The sequence below is a fragment of the Temnothorax longispinosus genome, chromosome 11 (genome assembly GCF_030848805.1).
Source record: "Temnothorax longispinosus isolate EJ_2023e chromosome 11, Tlon_JGU_v1, whole genome shotgun sequence".
In the NCBI taxonomy this organism is placed as follows: Eukaryota; Metazoa; Arthropoda; class Insecta; order Hymenoptera; family Formicidae; genus Temnothorax; species Temnothorax longispinosus.
The window spans coordinates 5,768,512-5,794,501 of record NC_092368.1 but is presented as its reverse complement, the minus strand read 5'-3'; the positions used below and the strand labels follow the sequence as shown (position 1 = coordinate 5,794,501).

At 44.2% G+C, this 25,990-nt stretch overlaps 1 protein-coding gene and 1 long non-coding RNA gene across 4 annotated transcripts in view; one reads left to right on the top strand and one right to left on the bottom strand.

The window, feature by feature from the left end:
- Nucleotides 1-15,167, top strand: part of LOC139821575 (uncharacterized) — a 120,974-nt gene extending 105,807 nt beyond the window's left edge. The window contains exon 6 of the long non-coding RNA XR_011734289.1: nucleotides 14,782-15,167. This is a non-coding gene — a long non-coding RNA (uncharacterized lncRNA). The remainder of the gene's footprint in view (nucleotides 1-14,781) is intronic.
- The window catches only part of Pxb (putative Hedgehog signaling attenuator pxb), a 331,860-nt gene that overhangs the window by 99,682 nt on the left and 206,188 nt on the right, over nucleotides 1-25,990 (bottom strand). Inside the window, exon 1 of one of the 3 annotated variants that reach the window (XM_071792708.1) lies at nucleotides 740-2,235. The exons of the other annotated variants lie outside the window; for them this stretch is intronic. The gene's annotated coding sequence lies outside the window, so the exon portion shown is untranslated. Of the gene's footprint in view, nucleotides 1-739; nucleotides 2,236-25,990 lie in introns of those variants that run through there. 3 annotated transcript variants of the gene reach the window in all.

Here is a 25,990-nt window from a genome sequence, read left to right as displayed (position 1 = left end):
AAAAAAACAAAAAAAAAAACGGAGTGCGTTCTTTACGCTCCGAAATTCGCCACGTGACGCACGCGTAATTCGCACTCCGAAGTAGGAAAGAATATTTTTAATTCTTTTTTCCCCTTATTAAAAAAAAAGGTTCTTTCTTCCCAAAACCGTATGCCCTCAACAAAAACGAAACCGCATGCAATTACGAGCGTCCCTTTCCAGATACCTTTATCCCGAGAATCGCAGCTACTGCCTTTCAAAAGTTTCAGTTCGCATTTTGTTTAAACGGATCGGGCGGCACTGTAACGTTAAACACGTAATCCCTTTAATCCTCATTATCATTCGAACTAAAGTTAAACACTCTTGTGTTACACCGCTGTTAAAAATTCATACCTTTTAAATAATGTAATTAGTTTCTTGTGCATCAACCTGGAGTTTTCATATTTTATACGTTTTCAAAACTTTCAGACACTTTCACCGTTTTCCTGGTATTATTCACAATCAGTATACCAAAAACATTTGATATTCTTTTATTTTTTTTTAGTTTGCCCAGTCATATTCTCGGTTGAACTACTTGTTCTATTTTCTTCCACACTATTTGTTTGCTATTTATCGACGAGAATACGAGCTGATTATTATCAAAGTCAGATACGTTTCACGTATCTTTCGAGATAAGGCAAGGGCTTATCCATCTTTGTTTGCCCTAAGTTTTCGAACAATAACGATGACAACGATGACGTGGTAAACGTGCGCAGCTTACCTTAGAAATCCGGCTGCGACTGCGGTGACGAAGTTGTCGATTCGCTACGAGCGCATCTCTACCGCGGACGATTTTCCGTGCGCTCGATTTCAGTCGCGCGACACTTTTTCGCGAGCGACGTGACAGAGAGCCCTCTGCCCTCGCTACCACACGAACAACTCGCTGATAACACTAACCACACAAATCGTAGAAGAAAATCGCACGACACTCTTCACTCGGCGATATTCCATTCGTCGATCCTCGCACGTGAAATATCTGCCGATGGTCTCCCCGAAGTCAATGATGCAGCTGATGATGAAGCTCCGCGGACGATGCAGCGAGAAGTGTAAAGCCGCATGCGGCAGTCATATGCAGCTCCGAAGAAGGTAATTCCGCCCCGTTTGCAGTGTCGCGAGATACTCTTCAAATCGACACAAAGGGTCGTCTAGTCGCCTCCCTTCGTCGTCACGAAGGGCAGTCGCCAACTCCGCGCTTGCTGAGGTCAGTAAACCCCGACCGGCGGCAAAGTGTCGGGCACTTTCTCGCTTGTCTCGGAAAGACGGGGAAAAACTCACAACGGAACTCTCGCACGGCGAACGCACTCGAGAGAGACGATGCACTCGCGACGAGCTCGACCGTTTTCTTTTATCCTGAGAAGACGCGCGTTATTGCGATATCATCGAAGGCACCGAACGTGGTTTTCACTCGCGAATTTTCGCACGGATCTTGTAAACCACCTTGCAGCGTATATTGTTGTTTCTCTCCGCTTGCTCCGGGAGAATTTGGGAGATCCGTCCGGAGGTGTGGATGATCTCGAACGAGTTTGCTCACAACCGAGTCGATTCCTCACGTCCGCGTCGAAATTGGCGAAATTCGCCGGATTGTCGGGAGCGGGCGGAAAAAGGGATTCTTCCTTTTGCCCTAGTGAGACGTGGAAAATCCAGTCGAGACGAGTAACCAGGTCGAGTTTCCAGCTTCCACCTCGGGATATCATCAAGCGCGTTGAACACAACGCGAGTTTCTCGCCGGGAAGATCCGTTCACTCACGGTCACGAATTTTCGCACTCGACCGGCGGCGCACGAGACTCCTCTTCGGTTATTTCTCGCCCGCGTACCACCGCGCACTATTTCCTCTTTCACTCAATTTTCACGCTCACTTCGGCGACGTGTCGAACCTCAGCACTTTTCGTTTCCTTTTCGCTGCACAAAATATTCTCCCTCTAATACGAGGCGAGGAAACGAAAATTCTGCCAAGTTCTCACTCACTAGATTTAACACGAGGAATATTAAAGACGTTGCTTATTTATTCCACTGCGTTACTCCGATCGACGATTATGTTGCAAAAATCCGTCGAGGATGCTCCAAAACTTCACTCGCGATTCAATTCGATTTTCGTGGCGCGCAACGCTCTAAATCGCTCTAGATTCTCGAGTTTATCGTTGCCTACCGTCGCGAGCACTCTCTCTCTCTCTCTCTCCCCTTCTACCTCTCTCATCGTCAGAACGACCGTCGCTTCATGGCCGCGCGCGGCACACTGTTGCTCCATACGATCGTCCGCCGCTTCGAGCTCGGTCGCTCGTCGCTCGCTCCCACCAAGACCGCCACGATTTACCCTACCCTGCAAGACCACCCCACCATGTGCCACTGCGTTGGCGACCTCCTCTCCGCGATCCCTTTTCTGAGTCGCCCGACTCTTCCTCTTTCTTCGGGTGCGTGTGGACTCTTTTCACGAGGGTGCCGGACACACAAAACCCACGGGAGGAGGGGCGAATAGAATACAGAGCGCGGGGAACAGGCGACGCGACGTTTCGTCCTCTCGACGCACATGTACACGAGAAGAAGAGGGGACGAGGGGATGGAGAGCTCGAATTTGTACGCTGCTCCGATTCGTCTTCTCGGGTTTCGGGTTCTGGGTAGGCCCGTTGTTATCCCGATGATTCCTTGATTGTTGGATTTGGCTTATATGAAAATATTTACTTGTTTTTATCGTCTCCAGTGGGCAGTAGAATTTTTGTTTAGGAGTTTGAGCGATAATAAATACTAATGTAACTACTTTTATTATATAAATATAGAAATCAATTTCTTCTCGAACGTGATGTAGTTATAAAGACGATTAAGTGTCACAAAATTCTGCAAATTTACGTCACACCACTAAGTTTGTGCATTTGTTTTTCTCTCACTAATTTATACAAAATTAAAAGAATCGAATTATATAAGAATTTCATATTTTAGAGTATCACGTAAGCTCGACTGTTTTTTGTGGAGACTCAAAGCGATATACTTGGGTTGGGATTAACTTTCCGCGTATCGTGTTTCGTGGTCGATCCAGTTTGGTGTCCTTCAAGCCAGATGCATTATTCGAAGGATCATTCTACCTGCCTGCACAGTGGTGCCCTCTCAATCGTGACAGGATTCTGTTATGTACAGAAGGGTTTCGTAATAGACACGCGAATAACATCTTAAAGGTTCATTATTAAATATAAAATCTATAACTGACTATAAATAAAAAAAAATACGGAAGATGATCGAAAGATGATATGATCGCATAATCTTCTCGTTATAGCAACGCTTTTGTCGTAATATTTGTTATCAATTATTTAATAAAAAGCAATTAAAGTGATAAAAAAATATGGCCTATTCTCTCGTCCTATTTTCTCCCTATCTGCAATAAAAACACGAGACATCTCTTGAAAACATAAATTCGTTGTGCAACGTCTGAATTATCGCTCGCATTCAGAGACGCGAATGTGCAACGGTCCCAGAATGCGTCTCCGCGTGCTGTCTTTCCGTCGTCGTGCTGTCTTAAAGAGCGTAAGGGAACGCGCGAGTTTACATCTTGCCGACGGTAGTCTCGCGCCGACGGGTTTGCACAATGAAGCGGAGCCACCGGTAAGAACGACAGAGCATTTCGTCGCAGAATTCTGTAAATAAGAGACGGTGTGTAAGAGGGGCGATGACGACGACGACGACGACGACGACGATAGTGACAACGTTGTCGTCAGAACGGCGTTTTACATTAGACGCAAGTATCAGAAGAATGCCAGTTCAAACAAGAGAACTCGCGTCGTCGCGGGAAAACGCACTGATCCCGCGACACAGCGATTCGTGTCGTTCCCCGCGCGTTTCCCGCGAGAATCTTTTCCCGGTCGACGAATCCGGGAACGATCGATCGTCGAAAGACGACTCCCACGGGGAGCCTAATCGACTGGCCGCGTTTGACGCCACCTCGCCTAATCTTCTACGTTCTAGAAAAGTTTTTCCGCGTCGTCCGTGCTGATTCCTCCACGAGAGACCGTAAAAGAACCTACTGCCTGCTAAGTGATATCGATTGCGCCACGTTGCACTTTCGAGCTCGCGATGCATAACGGATCACGTAACCGATAATGATCGCCTTGCGCCTTGCTATACGCGTTGTAATTACCCTGCAAAACGTGGGTGATTTAAAATGCACCCATAGAAAATTGTTTAGTGCAGTATTGAATGGTGAATTTGTAATCTTGGGAAAACATAACGGGCTGTTATTGTAATTACTGGATTTCATTTCTTTCTCTTTTCTGCTTCTAATGAATTCATTTTTATGATACTAATTCGCAGAAATAAAATCTATTAAAATGAATGTCTTTCTCTATACATGTTGGAGATAAAAAGAGACCAATTCATGCAACGACTTTAAAGATTATATATTCTATAATGATAAATCTTCCCAGAATTCGTCTATCTCGTTTCGTGTATTTTTATAGGATAAAACGTTTTATTACACCCCATTATAAATAAGTATAATATCCATTCTATTCATTTTAATCATCAATTTATCGATATTTGCGTCTCTCGGAATTTCACAATGTTCGCGCGGAGTTAGGCGACGACGTAACGAAGCTCGCCGTACGATGTGCGCTCTTCTTATCTGAAGACCGCTTATCAGGCCGGTACCTCAGGCGCGCAGGAAGTCGGATTAGATGGACGAGGTAACGGAACGTCCGTCTTCTTATCGACGCGGCGGAAATCCGTGGATCTCCGCGGCGGAACTCGCGGGACCATAATTCGACGTATGTGGGTCATTTGGCTCTCGCGAGACAAGGAGGAGAACGTAGGTGAAAAGAAAGAACGAACGAAGGGGATATGCTCTGGACGGCGGATATGCAGCACGTGGACGGATATCCCCGGCGCGGGCGCGCTCGGGAGACCAGAAACGTGCCCGAGCCTTCGACGCGTCCGTAATATTACAGGATCCCCGCCGGCAGAGAGGACGTGTCAGAGCAGAAACGTGTCAGAATGACCATTACTCTTGGGAAGAATAAAGAATTGTGGAAGAAGAATTTTATCCCCGCGCCATATGATACGATTTTTCATAGTTTTTATTTTTTCGATTTCGCGCGATCGTTTTCCCACCGCGATCGTTCTCTCTCTCTCTCTCTCGCGCGTGCGAAAAGCAATTCTCGCTTCGGAGCTGCGAGACGTTTGCGGAACGAGTCGCGAACAAACATTCGAAGGAAATTTATTTTATTGCTCGTATCGCGGGTATGCTTGCGCAATTTGAGAATAATATACAGAGCGGACGGAAAAATCGCCTCAAATCTTTCGTTTAATTTCTGCGAACATAAATTGCAAACGCGATTCCCGCTGAATGCAGCAATAAGATTTCGCTCGCATTCATCGACAAGGAAAACGAGAGATTACGTTACAACGGGATTCATATTATTACAGACACGCGTGACACATTCTAAATCGAAGCGCATAGTCATGCAAAACAAAATTTACGTAATAGCGGGATACGAGGTACTTTTTGAAGACGATCCCCGCCCCTCAACGCATAATCCACCTTTGCAACGTATTTAACGTGCAAAAACAAATACGCTCACATATGAGGACCCCTAGGAGCTTCGTTCTATACGCGACGAGTATCCCGTCTACGCAATGCATGCCATTTCCATAATTATTAGCTCTTCTACGCACGACCTACTTTCTCTGCATAATGCCACACAGTTTCCGTGTTATCTTATTTTCTTTTAGGGACTCTTCAAAAAAATGCATATATATGACTTTATAAAAAAAAAAGAAGATTTATATGTATATGTCTTATTTATAATCATTCACGTATCATTCAATATATTAATATTGTAATCCTCGCTAATATTTAGTCATTTGGAAACGTCTCCCCGGACTATCATGATCTTTTCGTTATTCTATCCGAGAACTACCGTGCGCACGTTTTCACCCTCCGGAAACCGAACGAACGGCCGTACCACGTCGCGACGAAGGGAACGGTAAAAACGAACGAACGAACGAACGAACGGGGGTTACCGGCTGTGTTATACAATCGTAACGACGCGGTGGATGGAATTAATTAAACGCTGCCGCTCCTCGTCCCCTCAGACCCTGCCGTTTCCCATCGCCACCACCGCCGCCGCCACCACCGTCGTCGTTGCTGTATTTACTCGGTGGGCTTTGAGGATCGAATTGCAGGCGCCCCATGAGTGAGTGAATGAGAGAGAGAAAGAGAAAGAGAGGAGGAGGGAAGGAGGGGGAGAGAGAGAGTAAGAGAGAATGAGTTTCGTTGTTTGTTCCCCTCCTCCGCACCATACGACCGACCGTACCCCGTCTTCCACCGCTGTTGTCCCCTCTGCTCGTCCCTCATTGCTCCCGGCGTCAACCCCTTCCCAATCCGCGGCTGGTATTGCGAAACTATCGGCGGATATCCGCAAATACCGCGGACGAGTATTTGGAGGACGAGTGTTTTGCGGGGTGGAGGGTTGGGGAGAGGGAGGAGGATATAGGATGGGGCCCGGCTACTCATCGCCTGCTGGCCGGCGGCATTGAAAACTTCGTCAAACGAGGCCGAAGACGGGTCTCGGGATGAGGAATTCTTGGAAAGGAGGGGAGGTGCGGAGACGAGGAGATGTATTTACCGAGCAGTTTGGGATCAAATCGCCCCTCGAAAGAGGACTAAGCCGCACATATAGAAAAGTGGACAATGGTGGACATAATGTCAAAGCCAGCCCGACCAAATAGAGCTGAGCTTTACGAACAAGTTGACGATTCATAGAATTAGTTACGTTGACATGCTCAGAAATTATATCACGTTGGTGGTTAGCGTCGAATGCTAGATGCTAGGATGAAATCACAAGAATAAAATAGATGTTTAATATTAAACAAGCAAACGATGGACAATTACGTGACTTTGACAGAATAAATGCGGTAGAAAATTACGAAGAAGAGAACATACGCAGATATGTTAAAGGATACAATATTATACGGTTATATTCGATGCATGTCAGATTTATTAAATGTTTAATGAATTCAATGGAATCGAATAAAGTGGGTGTATGATAGGCAGACAGCTACAGAGGGATGGACGGATACACAGGAAAAGAGAAAGAGGACGCAGTCGGCTGCGAATATCGGCGCGTTAGCGCACATCAGGTCGATACTCCCGGCCCGTTGTTCTCGAAGACATGCCTTCGGAGAACGTGTGGGTAACTTAGGAGCTTTGTTGGCACACGTGAAGTATCCTGCGAGCGTGCTAAGAATGCCGCAGGTCGGAAGTTATGCTCCGGTTTAATGGATCTGCTCTGGCTGGCAACGCGAAGAGCCCGATGAGAAATTTTCCCCAACTTTCGAACCCGCAGACGCGCCCTCCCCCTTACCCCCGATCTCCGGCTAAATCGCGCTGAAAACTACCGCTTCTCCGACACTTGAAACCTGTAAAAAATCTATACTGCTTTTACTCTTCCGTAGTCGCGGTCGCCTCGCTGTTATATCGATCGTACAAAATAAAATAAAACTGTTGAAATATCGATCACAAACAAATATTATTTGTCGTGCAAAATACGTGTTTCTAGTCTAAATATATCATTCTTTTGACAATCTAACGAACCGTTTCCGAACCGGAAGTTCCTTTATTTTCTTCCTACGCTCGATAAATGTACCGTCACCAAATCCATCGTTCCATACCTTGGACGTTATCGATAGCTACGTGTAACGGGATAATCGCGCGATGAAATATTATCGCTCGATGCGTCTCTCCCGTCGTGTTTCGTTCGCCAGCCGACATGTTTTCCTCGCTAACGAGGAAATGTCGATGGAGATAAAAATTTCGTCATAGATATCGCACGACCGCAGGTGCGGTTGATGAAACGACGGGGGTACCCGGGCGTTGTCGGTGATACCCGGCGTCCGCGTCGGTGTCAACGGCGCGACCTCGGGCCAGCCGACTGCAAATATTACTACGTCGCGTCAGATCGCCGCCGCTGCTACTGCTACTGCTCTCATCCGCGCGCGTGTTGGCGTTTCCCGAGGGATATTCCCGGGCATGTATGCCCGAAAAAGCTCCCATGTTTATGAAACTACTGACCGCCGAGCCGCGCCGCGGGCGAGAATCGACGGATTCGACGCCGACAATTCACTCGATCCCGTATGAACGGCGTGGAGACACGTCGGAATTAATTTGAGAGTAATCGAATCGAGAATTCGAAGGTCGTCACGGCTGAATTGTGGTTAGTTCGACGTTCGTGCGTGTATGTTTTATCGATAATCAATCGAGAGTCCATGGAAATGCCCTATGGAAAACCTTTCTTCACTTTAGTGATAGGGAGATCTATGAAGGGCGAGATCTGCGGAATTGAGAATGGATGTGATTTAAGAATCTGTAAAAAAAGGGGATCCGAATGCAGAGAGATATGGAATTATGTAAATAATATGAAAGGGAGAAATTTGAGATGAAAAAACTGGATGACAATAAATATTTAAATGATAATGGATGTTAAAAACTTACGAAAATACAAATGAGAGACATGTGATTAGAAAAAATATATGTATATAAGCATTGGAAGGGGACATACTATTAAATTACAATTTAGACGTGCAAGTGGCTATGCTTTATTATTTGAGGTTCTTTTGTACGAAAATTCTGAGGTAGTACTAAAGCCACACACGCACACACATACACCAAACACTTCATTAAAATTGAAAGCGATAGTGCGATGGGTAAGTACGATAATTCAAGGGACTAGCGCCGGTCGTAAACGCTGGATAGAGAAGAATAATGTGGGATAATGGTAGTGCTGTTTAAAAACAAGATAATCCCTCTTTTTCCCTGAGGAGGAGAAGGTGCATCGGTGGCGCCTGACATAGACGTCGAAAGCTTTTTTGGAAGCACTCGAGGCGTGCCTTGTTTGCCGACGGCCACCCCGTAAGGTGATGCAGCGAATTTCCCGAGTGTTTGTTAAACATCCTCGTCGCCTGTGTGCTATCCTGACGCGAGTATACTTTTCGTAGCCTTTCGCAAGTCGCCGGTACTACGCCGTTAATGTATTCTAAACGGGTGAGACTCTCCCGGCGGAAAAAATAGGATGCACCATCGAAGATTTTCGACTCGAGTCCGACAATCCGTGACAAACAAATTGAAATTCACAAGGTATAAATCTCAATCATAGATCTAAGAATTTTGTGGTACCTACATTCGTGTCTTCGTTGTCTAATTTGTTCTCGTAGCGAATATTTATGTTTTTATTTATTAGAATTCTAACATCAATTCAATCAAATGGTAAGTTATACGATCTTATAAATGTATGATATATGTAATATTATAATAATAATTATTGATAATAAATATTTAGAGTAATATGCGAAATAAGATGTTTTCAGTGAAATTACCTTATATGGTACAAGCAAGAATACGAGCATAAAAATTTCAAGTTATTGGAAAAATAGGTGTATATAGATTATCTACGAGCGATGATACATCATCGATGAGCAAACATGAGTAATCTTTGATTCGTTGACAGATGCTTTGCAGCTTTGTTTAATCTACTTCAAAAATATCTCTAAGATAGCCATATCTCCCTCGTCAAAAGTCACAAAACTTGTCAAAGTATATCAGAGTGATATCCCAAACAAATATTGACATGAACTTAAACAGTTTTCTTTTTCGAAAATAGTTTCGAATAATAAATCACATAAATTAGCAATAAAAATAATTTATCTCGACTTTGTGTTGAACTAGTTTTATTAAAAACTTTTTTAATCAAAGTTTTACAAAATATGTCTTAGATGCTATGTTGTGTCATAATCAGAAGTAAAATCATTATGTGATTTCAACGAGTCGCATTCGAACCACATCTTTACGTGGAAACTGGCCGATAGAGGCATCGACACGGCGTGCCAAACGAGCCGCATGTAAATCTTTTTCGATTTATTCAGGCGAGAGCTCTCTCTAAATTCGGGCCCCCGCCTTGTCAGGGCTTTCCCTTTCGGCCACGGCTTTTTCGACGCCGATCGTCGTCGCTCGATCTGATTCACCGATGCTTCTCGGTGTTTCACGTCGACCCTTTCGCGTTCTCCCCTTCTCCCTGAATAGAGTTTGCTGTAACGCGTTATCGGACCGTTATCGGTCGATGAACTGCGTGACTAACAATAAGTAGTCATGGCACTAGACTTTCTATCACCAGTCAAATGATTTTTTAAAGCACGCTTAAATTTTATGAGCTAGAAATATAAATATAATGAAGCATTTACTTAATCGTAATTAAGAGCGGGTCGTCAAGAGGATATCCGGTGATTTCGAGATATTCTGCATATCTTCAAATATAGATATTCAAGGTTCTTAATGTAAAATGACGCATATGAACAAGCAGGAATTAACCTGACGCTGCTAAATATAAGTTTATTACCTTAGACGCTTTATCTAAATTTATATCCCGAGAGTCAGCTCGCGATCCCCATTGATTACTTACGCGTTAAAATTAATAAAGGCAGCGAGAGCGGCAGGTAACACCCGACGACACCCGGCAGTCTTTATCGATATACTCGGCGATCGCGCCGACGATGTTGGATACGAATTAAACGACACCCTTTGACCTGGCCTGCGCCCCCTGCGTCGCAGGTGTCTACGTACGGGAGAGCCTCGGTTCACTGATTTATGGTGCAAAAAGAAATCCCCGGCGTAGGTGGACGATGATTTATCGTTCGGGAATAAATTGCGGATACCTACGGCTGCCAGAGGTCGTCACTCCATACATGAGGACGGCACGCGGGAGAGACAGAGGGAAGAGTGAAGCGCGAGAAGGGAGGAGAGGGCTGGAAAAATCAGACGGAATTCATAGTTACGATCGACGGCGGCGGCGGTTGTGCATACCAACACACATACATATGCACACGTATACGGGAGGGAGGGAGGACGGTTTATAAATTTCTGAGACTCCCGATGAAACCCCGAAGCCTTGAAACGCGGCGCGGATTTATCGCCAGATCCGTCGCACGCAGCCGCTTTCGCTGAGTCGCTCTTTTTACTTTCTCTTTTTTTCTTTTTCGATATTTTCTCTTTTTTTCTGCATGCTACGCACCCGCCGGAAACTTAATAAATCGCGAGCTTTTTGTTACACCCGCCGCGCCGCCAGCCAGGCGACGGTTTAGCAGTTTTATTCGCGCCCTTCGGGAGTAAATACTCTGGGGGTTTGTTTTAACGCAAGAATCTGCGATTCGATCGAATGTTTGCGCGGGTTACCTTCGTTAGGGATTGAAATGCCTGTTCTTGTTTCATGATTAAGAATAGGAAGAAATTGCATTACGCTCGTTACGAGGAATGCGTAATCTAATTGGAGTTTGAATAATCGATATTCTTCGTTAAAATAATGTTGGCAAAGAGCGAAGGGATATTACATTGCACAAGCGTAATAATATTAAAATAAAAATTGATTCGTCGTTACGTATAATTTAAAATATTTTAAATACTATGTATAAATTATATACATTTATATGTATTGCACAATTGTAATAGTGTCAAACTGATAAAACGACAGATTTGTCCTCGCTTTTGTCCGAGAGAGAGTGAGAGTTTGATGCTCCATTTAATTTAAGAATTCATATTAAGAAAAATCGGTTGTTGCCCATTTCAGAAATCCAAAGTCACGTTTTCCATAGTTTTCTGTTAAATGTGTAACTACGTGACTTCTATTTCTCTCATGAGGCGATTCAAGTTATCGCGACGTAAACACGGGACGGCGATAACGTTTCTCATGCGCACGTCGGAAACGCCGCAGTATTTCGACCGAGCGCTGTTATTTTCGGCGCCGCGTATATACATTTCGATACTATACACACTCGTCCGCGAGAATTTAAAAAGCCAGATTCAGGAATCGCGCGGCAGTGTTTTGCGGACGGACGAAAAACACGGCGGAATCGCCCGCAGAATGCATCGCCGACTCTCGCGACTGTAATTCATCCCGGTGCGCAATATGAAGTGGCCCTTATGACGAATGTCGAGTGCACAGGATATGCGAGCGAAAAGGAAAAATGAGAGTAGTGTCTTCTCCCTCCCCCCCCCGCTATCTTTCACCGATTTCGTCGGGGCACACGAGTGCGCTTCGAGCGAGTCGCGCGCTTTTTTCGTGAAAAAAGATACCCGACGTTTCGTCCGCACGGTTGGCTGGCTCGAAGTTCTGCGGGCTGTTTTGCTTTGATAAGTTTTTGCTTGACAAATGTAATCGCACGAAAGATGCCGACTATGAACTCGGCGTTAACTGAACGTACGAAAAGATACTAATAAAATTAGACGTGGAATTGTAATATGACAAATCAATAGTTAACCGATTATATAGAAACCATAATAAGTTCGTATAGAACTGTTAAGAATAAAATATAGAGTATAATTTTAAATCGTATTTATGTAATACGCGCGTAATTGCGTGAGAAAATCATGAAGATATTTTTTCCACAGAGGATTGTTAAGAAATTACTTAAATAATACTGTAATATTATCTATATTGGCTGCATTCGGGGAGCGCGCTATTAGCGCTATTTGCTTATTCTATCCTTGTGTTACACCTGATGAGCGATAAAAATAGAATAATGCAATAGCGCTACTAATAGCGCGCTCCCCGAATGCAGCCAGTGTCTACTTTCAATTGGTCAATTTAGGATAAAGATGAAGTATGGGAAAATATATCTTCTGGGTTATTCATTAGTTCTAAGATACACAATATAGACCTAATGTAATTTCCCATGATACCTGTAAAAGGCTAAAGCATGATTGACTTGTCCTCCATAAATCCTAACGATATCTGGAAAATTACTCCAATTATCGTAACAACCTATTCTTTGCGTCGAAAACAACACGAATGCGTATAATGCCGAATCCTTGTTTTCCGTTCTCTGTCTCGCTTCCTCCACTTCGGCGTTTCTGTCTCCTTTTTCGACTCATCGGCTTCATGGTGCCGCCAATTAGCCACCCGCAGACTCGGGTGCGACCATAAACGCATAAATCCGTCAAGCCAGGGCCCGACCGTCGACGACGGCCGCGTGGAAGATCCCAGAATGGCGATGAGAGCCGCCGCGGGGCGTCGATGCGGGAACAATGTCGCGGAGTTCATCCGCGTCTCCTTTTTTCAGCAGTCCCGTCACGTGTATGACGAGCGCGACCTTCCAAGAAGAGCGTTCTTCGGAGACCTCCGTATAGCGTCACGTCATAGTATCTTGAAGGGACGATCGAATGTCCACTGTGGGTGAACAAGATTTCGTCATGGGGTTCTTTTGCTTCCGGTTAGGAGACATTTTTTGCGAATGTAGAGCACAATGTGAATGAAGAACGAAGATTAAAGGCTGAACCGTAACGAAAAATGTGCGAAAATAATAAAAAGGAAGATATAACATTATACTAATGTATGACAGAAGGTGACGCGCGAGCATTCTTACGATAATATCTTGAAATCGGGTTTCAAATTGATATCTAATTCAAATCTAAAATGTGATATTACATATTAGATAAATGTCATTGTAAGTTATTTAAATCATAAAATAAATTGAAAATTCCAAGTCATAAATCGAGTTATATCCCAATTTTTCCTTTCATTCTCCTAACGATCGAAGAGAGCTCGTGTCTGTATAATATTATTCTCGACTGTTTAATTTATATGTTCCTCATTTCTTATATTTTATCGTGTTCGGGCGCTAAGGACGCGTCTTAATTTTCCCCTGGCTGGTATCAGGATCTGGCGTGCCACCGGCCTATTCATTTCCTAATCCCCCAAAGAAGGGGTAAAGCCGCTGCATGGTACCCCTATCCCGGGATAAAATAGCCGGCGCTCTTAACGTAAAACGCCTCGGTAATTCGAGATTTCCGGCAGCGTTTCGCGCAGCGAGGGAAACAGCGCAAGTTTTCTTCCAGCCGGAGAAGAGATGGCCGCGAAGTTTTCACTGTGCGAGTGCACAAGAGAGAAAGAGAGAGAGAAAGAGGAGTTTCGAGGACGATGCTAGAAGGGATTATACCCGGCAAGAGTAACCGGCGGTACGTCCTTAATTGAACCATCGTTCTTGCACGCCTAACGCATTCGTGAACCATCGTTCTCGTCGAGTCGCGCGTGCTCGCGTGCTGGCTTATTTGGAAACTTAACAAAGCAGTAAATCCTGCCGCGGGACTCTCTCTTTCGTCCAACGCGATCCACGCACTTTACTGTCTTGATGCGAATTCACGTCTCAATCGCTCATGAAAGAGAGAGAAAGAGAAGGGAAGAGGGATAAGTTTCCCTCACTCACTTTCTTGACTGAGATAGATTTATCGAAGTAATTTGAAATAAACTTGAAGCAGTTATCTTAGAACAGTTCTTACTTATCCACAATGCCACACAGTGACATCATCTTTCGTAATATATGAATCTGATAATAAATCGTTAGAAAGCTAATTTTAAATTGTTTACCAGCCTTTTATAAAGCATAAAATAAAAATTAATAATGCAAAATTTGTATCATTAATACTGAAATAAAAATTAATAATGTCACATATGCATTATTTCTGCTTCATTAATTATCGCTTTAATAACAATTTTTAAACAGCTTTTAAAACAGCTTTTACGGTATTATTCATTGCTTATCAATATTAATAATCACAATATTATTCTTGTATTACATTTATATTATATATATTTATATTTTTATATATTAATATTATATTAACAAATCGATAATTTCAACTTTTTAGAAATTAATTTTATACAATAATAATAATAATTTTTTAAGATCCTGCTTTTTCATTACCCGAACAAAATAAACGAGTTATAGGGTTTTGTTTTCAGGCATCACTGCTAGGCACTGATCGCCGTGCCACGGAAGAAATCCCTGAAGATCGATCCGGTGCAAGGCTTCACGCCTCGTCGTGAGTGTAATCGGCGCTCTTAACGCTTTAATCCCTCGGCGCGGCTCCGATCTTCGAGGCTCCGGGACTCTCAGCAGGAAGACCTCACGAGCACACTCCACTCGGCCCTTATCCTTCCCCTTGCACTCTTCCCCGTTGCTCTTTGTACCTGAATTTAACTGGAATGCTGTCTTTGGTGGTGTGACCGATGATCGCCATTTGCACCTTCAATGAGTTGGGAGGAGAGGAGATATACGAGAGGTATCCCGAGAAAAAAAGCGTGTCACACGTCAGCTCGTAAAAATCTGTTCTTATCGAGAACGAATTTCGTATGCCTAAAGATAACCCCGATAATTTGATATTTAATAGGAAGATTTATTTTAATCAAATTAAAAATTCGTAGGCATTTTTTGCGATTTTTAAAAATAAAATTTTTATTCTGCATTTTAAAATGTATGCTTTGTTGCGATAAATTCCTCTTAATATCAATTAATGCATTTTTTTTCTCTCCTATTATCGATCCAGTCCTCAATTATCCATAAAATCTCATGCATATACTGTTCTCTCACCAATATTTCTTCTTGATGTTCACAAACGCTATTGTTCATCAAAGTTTTTTTTTTTTACTCTCTATTCGGACCATCTTTTGAGACCCCGTTTTTCTACACTTCGCCCGGCTGTTCGGGGTCGGTCAGTAATCACCGGTTTATAATCTGGTAGACGTCAGTTGGCACGCGAGTCCCTGGGGCAACCCCGCGCGTTGTGCGTCGACACGGGTCGATCTTCCTCGTTCATCCGGATTGCTTGGGAATCGGAGGGATGATATCTGAATTATCTTTCCTGGTGTTTGGGACTGAGGTGGTCCGTTAAAACGCCGAGCGTTCGAGAGCCAGGCTGGGGGGATAGGAAGGCAGGCAGCGGAGGAAGTCGAAGGAGCAGTTGGATGAGATGCGGGAATAATTGGCGGTCAGGTATGCCGTTCGGTCGAGCTGCTTTTACGTATATCTTCTTCGACGTAACTTCGAAACGGAGTCGTCAATCGCAAGGTATAATAACATGAAATTCTCATTAATACGAATAATTTTTCTCTAGGTGTTTTCAAAGCGAACATAAAATCAATCACATACAGTATAGTGCATCGAACGCAATTTTGTTAAAATCAGAGCTGCATTTAGATCGTATTACGAAAAGTCGTCTGTATCCCAATCTCTTTTTAGGCCGAATGCATTCCTTTCGATCAAATACATTGTTTTCAAATACTATTGTTAGAAAATTAGAAACTTGAGATTCACCTAGTAGGTTCATGGAAAATATCGTAGACGAGTATTAAGCTGTAGTTTGCACCACAAAACTGCGTGGAGTGCTGTACTTTTCCTCGAGTGTCTTCCGAGCGCTCGTATTTGCATAAACAGAAAATCATCGCAAGGGCCCACAATGGATCCCGCGAGTGCAAACATCGCGGAGTGCATTTAGAATGTGGGAGGGGCCAGTTCACAAACACGTCCCCGAAAGCATCGAGGGTCCACATGAGCGCGCGGATAAAGCCACCCTATGGAAAATCCTTTGCAAACTGTCACCGCGACGAGGCTCGTCCTCGTCGACGGCCGTTTTGAAGGGATGGGAAAAAAAATCGAAGGCATCTGGCAGCTCAGAAACTGGGAAGAGCGATCGATAATACCTTCGACGCATCGAATGAATGCGATGGCAAACAGTAACTCAGAGTTTCTGTCACGAAAAATGTAAATGGTGAATACTCGAAGGATTTGTCGGATTGACGTGGCCTCTCGACATGATTTGTGTGTACGTATAATGTAGTGCCCCGACTGTTAATTCGTGAAGCTCTTGAATTTCTCGGAGTCGTACATTTCGGAATTATTAGAACTCCCGGCTTTTTCGATGTCCGGATATTTCAACGAACGAGTCATCTCGCGGTTTAGGATCTCTTAAGATCTCTGTCTCGCTTCGTTTTTTTTTCAACTCTAAGCTATATATATACTTGATTCCAGAATTTCTAGATACGTATTAAATTCTCAGGTGTCTAGATTTAGCTCGTCGAATTTCCATTTCTTCGGATTCCGCCGGGTAATGCGTAGGTCAAAGAATTATTAAAGCGTCACGGTGATTAATTATGTCGAGATTAAACGGATTAGCGGCGAGGATCGGAGTTAAGGGAGCGCGAGTATGCCCTTTGGGAAAGACCGCGTGCGAGAGAGGGTAGATTGAGCGGTCTTCATTACCTGCCGCCCGCTCATTATGCTCTCAGCTTGAATTCTCCTACCTATCCCCAGCTGCCGTCAGCTTCTGCCACGCTTCTTCCGCTTGTCTCTAGTTTCCTAAAGCCGCGAATAATTTCATGGTTCTTTACAGCTGGACCTCTCAAGGGATATCTGCTAGGCGTTAACTATACGAAGACTTTTTAAATAGAAAAACGAAAAACAAGAGAATGACTTGACGGTAGTCCAGATCTTTTTATCGAAACACGGTAAAGTTACTTGATAATATCACAACAGCGCAGTAAGAAGTCGGAGCTTAATTATTAATAGCATAAAATATTAGTTGAACAAAGTTATAAACCTCTCTCATGTCTCGAAATCTCGAAGCTTCATTAATCATAATTTGAGACACGATGATTAATATAATTTAGCTATAGTATTTATGCATCTAAAAAATACAAATCGAGAAGCAAAAGCTAAATAGTATGGAGAATAAGTAAATAGTAATATACGTCCAAGAGTAATCCTTTATTATTTATCGCTAACATCTGTGGAAAGCTATAACGCGTGAGTTAATTATTCTGGTAATTACTTCACTCGCCCATATTAATTATGATAGCCCTAATCAAACGTAATTCGAACGAGCGATATTTTATCATTTAATCCGCGCTTCGGATTACATGGACCGATTAATAACGCGATTACGATCGAGCGGTCTAAGCTGGGGCAATAATTCATCGTTTGATCCAACGACCATCTCGCGCGAGATAATCGGGGCTCTATTACGACTCTAACCGGTCATGTGTGTGCAAGATGTAGCGCCGCATAATCATCGCGGCGGCGGCGAGCTAACAGGTATAATCGTTCGTTGTTGTCCGTCATTCCCCAAGATAGCTTCCATCTCGAGAGAGCGTCCGCGAGCTCCTCCGGAGCGGCCTCGCAGGCAGCTCGTTCGCCATGGAGGGTCCTCGCGCGACGGAGAGAGAGAGAGAGAGGAGGGGGGGGGAAGAGAGAGAGAGAGAGAGAGAGAGAGAGAGAGAGAGAGAGAGAGAGAGAGAGAGAGAGAGAGAGAGAGAGAGAGAAAGGACAAGGACGAATTGGTTATTGCGAGCGTTAAATCTCATGTACGTACTTTAAACAGCAAATCTGAAGATACGAGCGTTTAGTATGCCCCTTCGTATTCGAAGGATAATCTGCTTCGACCAGGCCGAACTGGTCATGCGATTCGTCGGGTGTTAAACCACGCCGGTGTTTTCAGACGTGAATTGGCGCGATTCGATCGAGAGTCACGGGAGAGGTATGGAGGGTCCGCGGGAAACAGGCAGAAACGGGAAAGGGCGCAAAAAGCATGAACGGAGGAGGAGCGGTGGAGGTGCGGGTGGAAGCGACCGCGGACGGAGGACAACGCTCGCGGCAAAAACGGCTCTCGGCTTTATTGGCCGACCGGAACGCGATACACCGACCCGGCCGATTCTCTGTCCACCCCGGGATGAGATAATCACTTAATTACGCCCGATGCCGGTCGTCGTGCGCACGCGATCCCCTCCGAAAGAATAATAAAAAGAAGTCGCCGGTGCACCCGCTGATGGCGTTCGTTCCCTGTACACGGTGTACCGAAACAATCGATACGCATCGTCGCGGCCGAATCGAAGCAAAACGTCGGTTACGCGTGACGATTTCATCAAAACATACGAAAATTTATATTAAATCAATTAGGTGTTAATTACCAAATTTCAGAAGTTATCATCCTGAAACTTATGATTAAGTGTGCGTGTTTCAATCAAATGAAAAGCAAGGTAATGTGTATATATTTGGTTTTCATCTTTATTTGCCGATTTTAACTTTTACAACTCAATCAAAAATTAAAAGTTTTTTGATAAGTTAAAGAATCTTCGTGAGCAAAGACACCCTATATAGAATCTGATTCGGGGAAAACGAGGTTCTAACGTATCCTTAACAGATATACGTTGCGTGCTGCACCTCGCGACCACGCCTGCGAACGAAACCACGCGATGACCATAAACGTCAACGGTTGGCGACATTATACAAATGTGCGATGAGAGCTAAAAGATTTCCGAGAGAGAAAGAGAGCAAAGACTCGCGATATCAGAATTCATCGAATTAATGGAAGAAATCCGTGCTGCCGACACTGCGGAATTAAGCCCCAAACTCAGTCGTCAGATTTAGCTTAGAATAGACTCGACCATGATAAAATGTCCAAACATCGTCAGAAAATCTCTTCTCATCCAATCAACTCAATTAAAACGATCGACGATAATTATATTCCGCGATGCTTGTTCGGGAGAAGATCCTTCTTGTGAATGATCCGCCCACCGGTGCGAGCTTCCTTCCGATCAGAGGAACGTTAGATGGGCAGCAGGTTGATCGTGTTGCCGCCCGCGCCGCACGGATGATAGCGAGAGCGGGGATGGGTCGAGGGAGCTATCATGAGTTTCTGCAGGAAGCGAGGCAAGAGAAGAGAGACTTGAAACAACGAAGAGAGAAGGCGAATTCAGGAAAGAGAAAAGAGAAAAGAGAGAGAGAGAGAGAGGGAAAGAGAGAAAGGAGAAGGAGGACATCCAAGAGGAAGCTCGTACGCCAGCCATATGTCACGCCGACCTTACGTAGGTATCCTCGACGTATCTTATCTTCCGCGCTTATAGCCGCGAGCGTAATCCAAGTGGAAGACAAACGCGCACGAAATAAAATCCGGACCGGTTCCACGGGACTTCCTTACTCTCCTTTACGTCGCGCACTGGCAAGCCAAGGAAGCACGATGCTCGCGCCCGTCCCCCTGCACTCTCGGGAGAGAAAGAGGCCATAAGCCCGACGTTTCCCGGCAGCGAGCACGCGTTTTTCCTGTATTATGAGAGAAAGCTCCGTATCACGCGGCGACATCGTCAGGCGTGACGTTTTCTCGGAAAATCGAAGATTTTCTCACTAAAGCGGAAGCATTCGATCAGTCGGCGCGTGGAGAGCGGAAGTAACTTCATGCAATTCAACGAATGAGATCTCTCTCTCGCGAAAAGAGTGTCTCGCTGTACTTAATTTAATTACAATTAAAAATATGTTGTATTCATAAGGGCGAATTTTTGCGAAGACCGAAACTCAACCGGAAAACTGTGGCTGACATTGATTTAATCTCGCGCGGGTTTTTCCGCGTGGAATATTTTGTAAAGTTTCGAAAAAGAGCGTTGCGCACTGGAATGTTTTAATGACACACGCATTTCCAACATGCGTGCGCTGGAAATTTCGGTGAAATAACCGCGAAACGTATCTTTCGGGCCGCGTCGGAAATTTGAGCCATTTCGAAATAACTATCGAGATTGCTATGGAGATTTCTGGGACATTACCGGGCCGCGCGCCATGGAATCGCGACGTTACGCGATTTTACATGGGCCATGTAGAATTTTCCGGCATCGCGCTATAAATTATTCGAAAGCAAATCTTGCGGCGCGCGTGGTACGAGGTGGGTCGGGGTGGAGCAGGGGGAAATCTGCAAAGTCACGTCCCAGGATTCTCGAAATTCTGATTGCCCAGCTAAAACCCGGGAGACCGGGGGGGGGGGGGAGATCGTAAAGAAAAGGTCGCGCGGCTAACCTCGCGCACGAGACCGCGAGCTCTTCCGGAATTTAGGATCCCGGCCTTCGTCGTCGTTCGCGACCCCCGAAATACGACAGAACGGCGCTTAATCTGAAGACGTGCGTGAAATAATATTTGAACCGGTTCCATGCGGGTTCGTTACCTGCTCCATGGGGATGATCGAGACACGATGGGTAGCAAGTAGTCGAGTGTGTACTGTTTTTATATATCTCTTTTTTGCAAAAACGACAGTTTTCAATTTAATTAACGAAACTCAAATTAATACAAGTATAATATAAAATTATATAAATCTATAATACAAAGAAATAATTTAATGTGGACATTAAATGTGACAGGAAATGTGAGGATAAAATATAATTTTTACTCGAATGGAAAACGTGCGTCTGAAAAGGATCAAGGTACCGACATACGTAAACCTGGCTTTGCGACTGGGACTCACTCGTGCTCCAGTTTTCCGAGGAGGGTCCGATATGGCGACTCTCAAAGACCGTCGGTCCGTATGCGACACAAAGAACGACGAATTATTATGGAAATTGTCCGGCTTTGTGTCGCGGGCACGGGCTTATGCCGCATGAGGTCACGCGAGGTTACAACATCCTTTCAACTTATCTTATAAAGGGACAGCCAGAGAGAAAGAGAGGCGCTCTAGTATTTTCGCCCTAGAACAATCCCTTTTTACGGGAACGACCAAAAGAGATATGTATCCTTTACCACGCTGCCCATTGCGCGTCACACACATGTGAGAAGCGTGCAATGCGTCTCCTTTTCTAGCAATGAGATCGAGAGGCGCGACTCGTCGCTCGTTAACGAACGCGAAGCTTAAATTAGGTGGAACGATGGCACGTACTCCGAACAAAGCGATCAATGCTACATGGATATTTTTCTTAGAAAATTATGTCGCGAACGTCATCGATCTTTATAAGAATTATAAGAGTCAATGCGAGACGTGATTTCTTTATTATGTATATAAATATTTCAGAAAGTGAACGTAAGCAAATGAATATAGAAAAATATTAGAAATCTGATTTAATCTTAAAACTTCCGCTTTCGCAGAATCTCGTACACATACACATTCTCTCTCTCTCTAACTTTATCTATCTCTTTTTCTTGCTCTAGCAATGTGAATGCCACACATTACAGCCGATGTTGTCGTTGAAAGCGGACAAACCGGCCGGAGATTAGAAACATTTTTGCAATAAAAATAGAGTGTTCTTGACGCAACTAGTTTGCTCGCGAACAGGAAGTAGTTGTCGCAACTAAAACTAACTCGATAGAATGCAATCGTGAAACGTAATCGTATCGAGATCTTTGTCCAATAAAATAAGGGGTTTGTTTCGAATAAAAGCGTTATATTACATTTCTTAACTGTTTAAAAGTAGACAATAGAAAACTATCCGTTTGATCTTAGTTTATCTCGGAATTACACGCTGACTCGGATGGGTACCGAAGGCGAAATTAGGAGGAAAGGCGAAAACATGGATTACACACCCTTGGAAAGTCGATCTGGCGACAATCGTGCTCGCGCACGATTCACGTACCCATCGTAAAGGTGGACGGTGGAAACGAAGAAAATTAGAAATATCCGGACAGCGAGGATCCGGATGCGTCACGGAAAACGTGCTCCTCGCCCTGGTCGCGGCATTATCGTTACACGTGCATCTGTGTATATACGTGTCACTATCCGTCGGATCGCTCGCGCACGTTTCACGTGCGACGGGAACGACGAAGGTGGTGTTCTCTCCGTTTCATTTTTCACCTATGTGTCCTCCCCCTTTCTGCGCGTGACGTCTGCCGGCGCGCGGCGTCGATATACGTCGCGTCGATCGTATCCCACTGAGGTGTGATTTAATTAAATACGGCGGTAGCGGGCGAAATTGGTGATTACCGCGTCGACCGCGAAATCCATCGAGAAATTAAAAGACGGGCGCGGCGATGGGATAGAGCGCCGCTCGTCTCTATAAAGATGTACGCGACGTGGACGTGTGAGACGTACGGCTGGAATTTTTTGGCATTATTTCGGTGATCGAATCACGAATTCGACGTTGCGAGAAAGAGAGAAATAATGAGAGACGAAATATGTGACGTTATTAAAGTGAAATTAAAATGTAACGATAATATAGCCAAGGTGAGCGAGAGAAATATTACAACAGACAGCATGAAATGATGAAGAATTGGTAACGGATGATTTCATAATCGTGTCTTTCCATTTGTTGCAAAAAAAGAAAAAAATACTTGAAACTCTGAGTGATGTCTCAAAATTGCAAAATCGGAAAGATGTTATACCTGCTTTTCTTTTCGCACAATAGAAAGTACAGAATTGTACAAATATTCCCGAGAAACCGGATAAATATACGGTTTTACTTTGTAAGCATTCGTCATTTGTCCGCCGTGAACAGATTACACGTCTCTGAAAACTCGCGAGGTGATACGATCAGTCGGCCTCTGAACAAAGTCTGAAATCTTCGTGTTTCTCGGGCTAACTAGCGGCCCGCGGGATGTTCCTCGATCTACCGCGATGATGGGTCTCCATTGTTCGGCGTATCAAGTAGAACGGGCGGCGGAAGTCTCGAGGCTCCGTGTACAAGGGCGTTAAATGGAGGCAGAGCGACTTCGGCGCGCGAGAGGAGGCGGTCGGCAGCCACGTGGACCGGGAACAAAACCCCCCACGAACCTAATTCCGGTGTCGACATAATCGCACGGCTGGCGAGGCAACAATAACAGGGTTGCCGTTTCACCCGTGATTTCGACAGGTGATGGAAGAGGAGGGAGAAATTATGGGTTATCGTACGCGAGACGAGATGATCGACCCGGGGAATAATAGCGGTGCATCCAACCATTCTCGAACGATGCTTGAAGCCCCGCGGACGACGTTTGAAGGATTATAATAACTTTTTTTGTCACGAGCGCCAGGCACTCGAAAGAGATCGAGATCATTGATTGTAATAATTTCAGTTGATTGTCAAGGACTACGGGACGATATAATAGCTCAAGTTTAGTTTCGACGACAAAGTCTTTGCGGTAATAACTAGACAAATTTTTTTTAAACTATCTTTATTCTACTCAGTTAGCATTAAATATTATAGTATTCAAATCTTTCATTAGAAATCTTTGCAATCTTGCAATAATTTTCATTGACTGGCGAAAATTATTTATAATTTCTGAACTTGTGAAGATAATCCAATTAATTGGTTTAGCATTGTTAAATTATCATAGTTTTCATGATTTACGCGTTATTATGCGATTATGCCATTACAGCTTCTCGTATCGCCCTACGGTCGCAAAAAGGAACGGCCGACATCAATGCACCGGGTTTATTCCGGTCGCGGAGTAAATTCAAGCGCATTAATAAAACCCTGAATAAGCAAAAGGTAAGGTCGTCGGGGCACATAAAGATAATATAGCGCTTACGAAAGGGCCGGCGTACGCAATATGCACGTAGTGGACGAGTCGTGTCCACGGAAAGAAAGGGGCCGTACGTGTCGGTTAAAAGCTCGTCGACCCTCCTAGTAGTAGAAAATCGAGTCCTCCCGACCGGCTCTTCCAGGTTCACTCACTCTCTCTCTCTCTTTCTTTCTTGTACGTACGTATCCGGGACATTATCCTCATACGCGGGAGAATTTCTGTTGACGGCGCGCCGTCGCGATAACGTTATCTCATCGTGAGGATTTTTAATCACAATAATTGGTGTTGAATGCTAAGAAGGATACATGTGTAGAGAGGGGTGTATACGCGAATTGTTAAATATTGTCTTATAGGATTTACTGGCAATGGCGCGTATATGATCGAACTATGTTTAAAATATTTCCCTCGAGATAGACCAATTCGAATATCGGCAGCAACGTGTAGCGGTGCTCAAAGCGAAACGATTAGATATGATGACGGAGACTACTTATTAAAAAATCTACAAAGCACATATAATAATCAATAAAGCTTTTCGATTGAAAAAATGAAATAATGATTTGTCTAATTGTAAGAAAAGTGCATGTGATGCAATAATTATAACCATCTTGCAATTAAATGTATACGTGAAAAGAATTGATGAAAGTGAATTTTGTGGTGGCCGAACGAATAACGACTCGGGCACGGTCCTTGTCGTGGTCGTTTTAGTTTTCAGAGATGCGGCATGCCGGGCGCCGAGCCATCCCCCGTGAAGGGGTGTCTGGCACTCTCCCCGCGAAAAGTACCGCAGCGCAAACTGAAACTCAGTCCAGCCGTCGTTTATTTATGTATGAAACCATAGCCTATACGTACACCGTTCCCAGTATCCCGGTCCCCTTTCCGTTGTGTTCGGCTTCTCCGCTTCGTGCCTCGTGTCCACGAGCGAACTTGTGCGTTATTCATACGTCTCGGCTGAATGATGAGCGACGTCTATTCCTCCCGCGCGTTGCGAGAACTTCGCCTAGAAGTCGGAAAGTCACGGACGCGCCTTCCATCATAACGGGGCTAACCCTGAAGAACGTCGGGCGCGTCTCTCAAACGAGGGAGCAAGCGGCTTGTGGCAGTATTAAAATTTTGTCAAGACTGTGCAAGAAATTTCTATTGTTATGAAGAAATCGCGAAAAATATAAATTGTATATATTGTAAATATTTAAATAAATAAACGATTTATATCAAAGCTTTATCATTTCCTATTGATACTGAATGTATAGAGTCGTTCTGAAGTTTATCGTAAGTATCCCAAACAATTATAAAGATCTTCACGGCAAAAAAAATTTACTTATAAAAATGCGAACATTTAGAATTTATTTTCATGACATATAATATAACATTGCATTCGAAATATCTTGTAATCATTGGAGAAATTCACTATCAGTGCTAATATATTACTGAATTTGAACGATTTTCAAATTTATCTTAATTAAGTATTTCAGATCAAACAGAAAATAAGATGATAATGAAAAAGTAAAGGTTTAAAGAATCTCAGTCAATCGATTTTTATAGGTAGGTCTCGAAGAGGAAGTGCGCTGCTCGGAGAACCGCTGTTGGATTTAATCGCACGTTTACGCGCGTCTTATTTACGCTCAATATCGCCGACTCCCGTACTCTCGTGATCGCCGGAAGCGCGAATTCATGAATTGGATTTTCGTTGCTCGCTCGGCACACGTTGCTCGCCGCGCTCGCGGGTGTAATAACGCTCGTCGCGTCAGCTTGAAAGCAAACGAAAATAACTCCCGAGGCTCCGATGGGATGATGCTATTTCGCTAACCAAAAACATTATTTAAACTTTCTCATCCAGTCGAGTATCGGCCGGTTATATCAGCCGTTTGCGTCAGTAAATTCAATTTTGTAACTCGTGAAATGTGCAGAAGCACATCTGGTACCCTAAATTGCTCG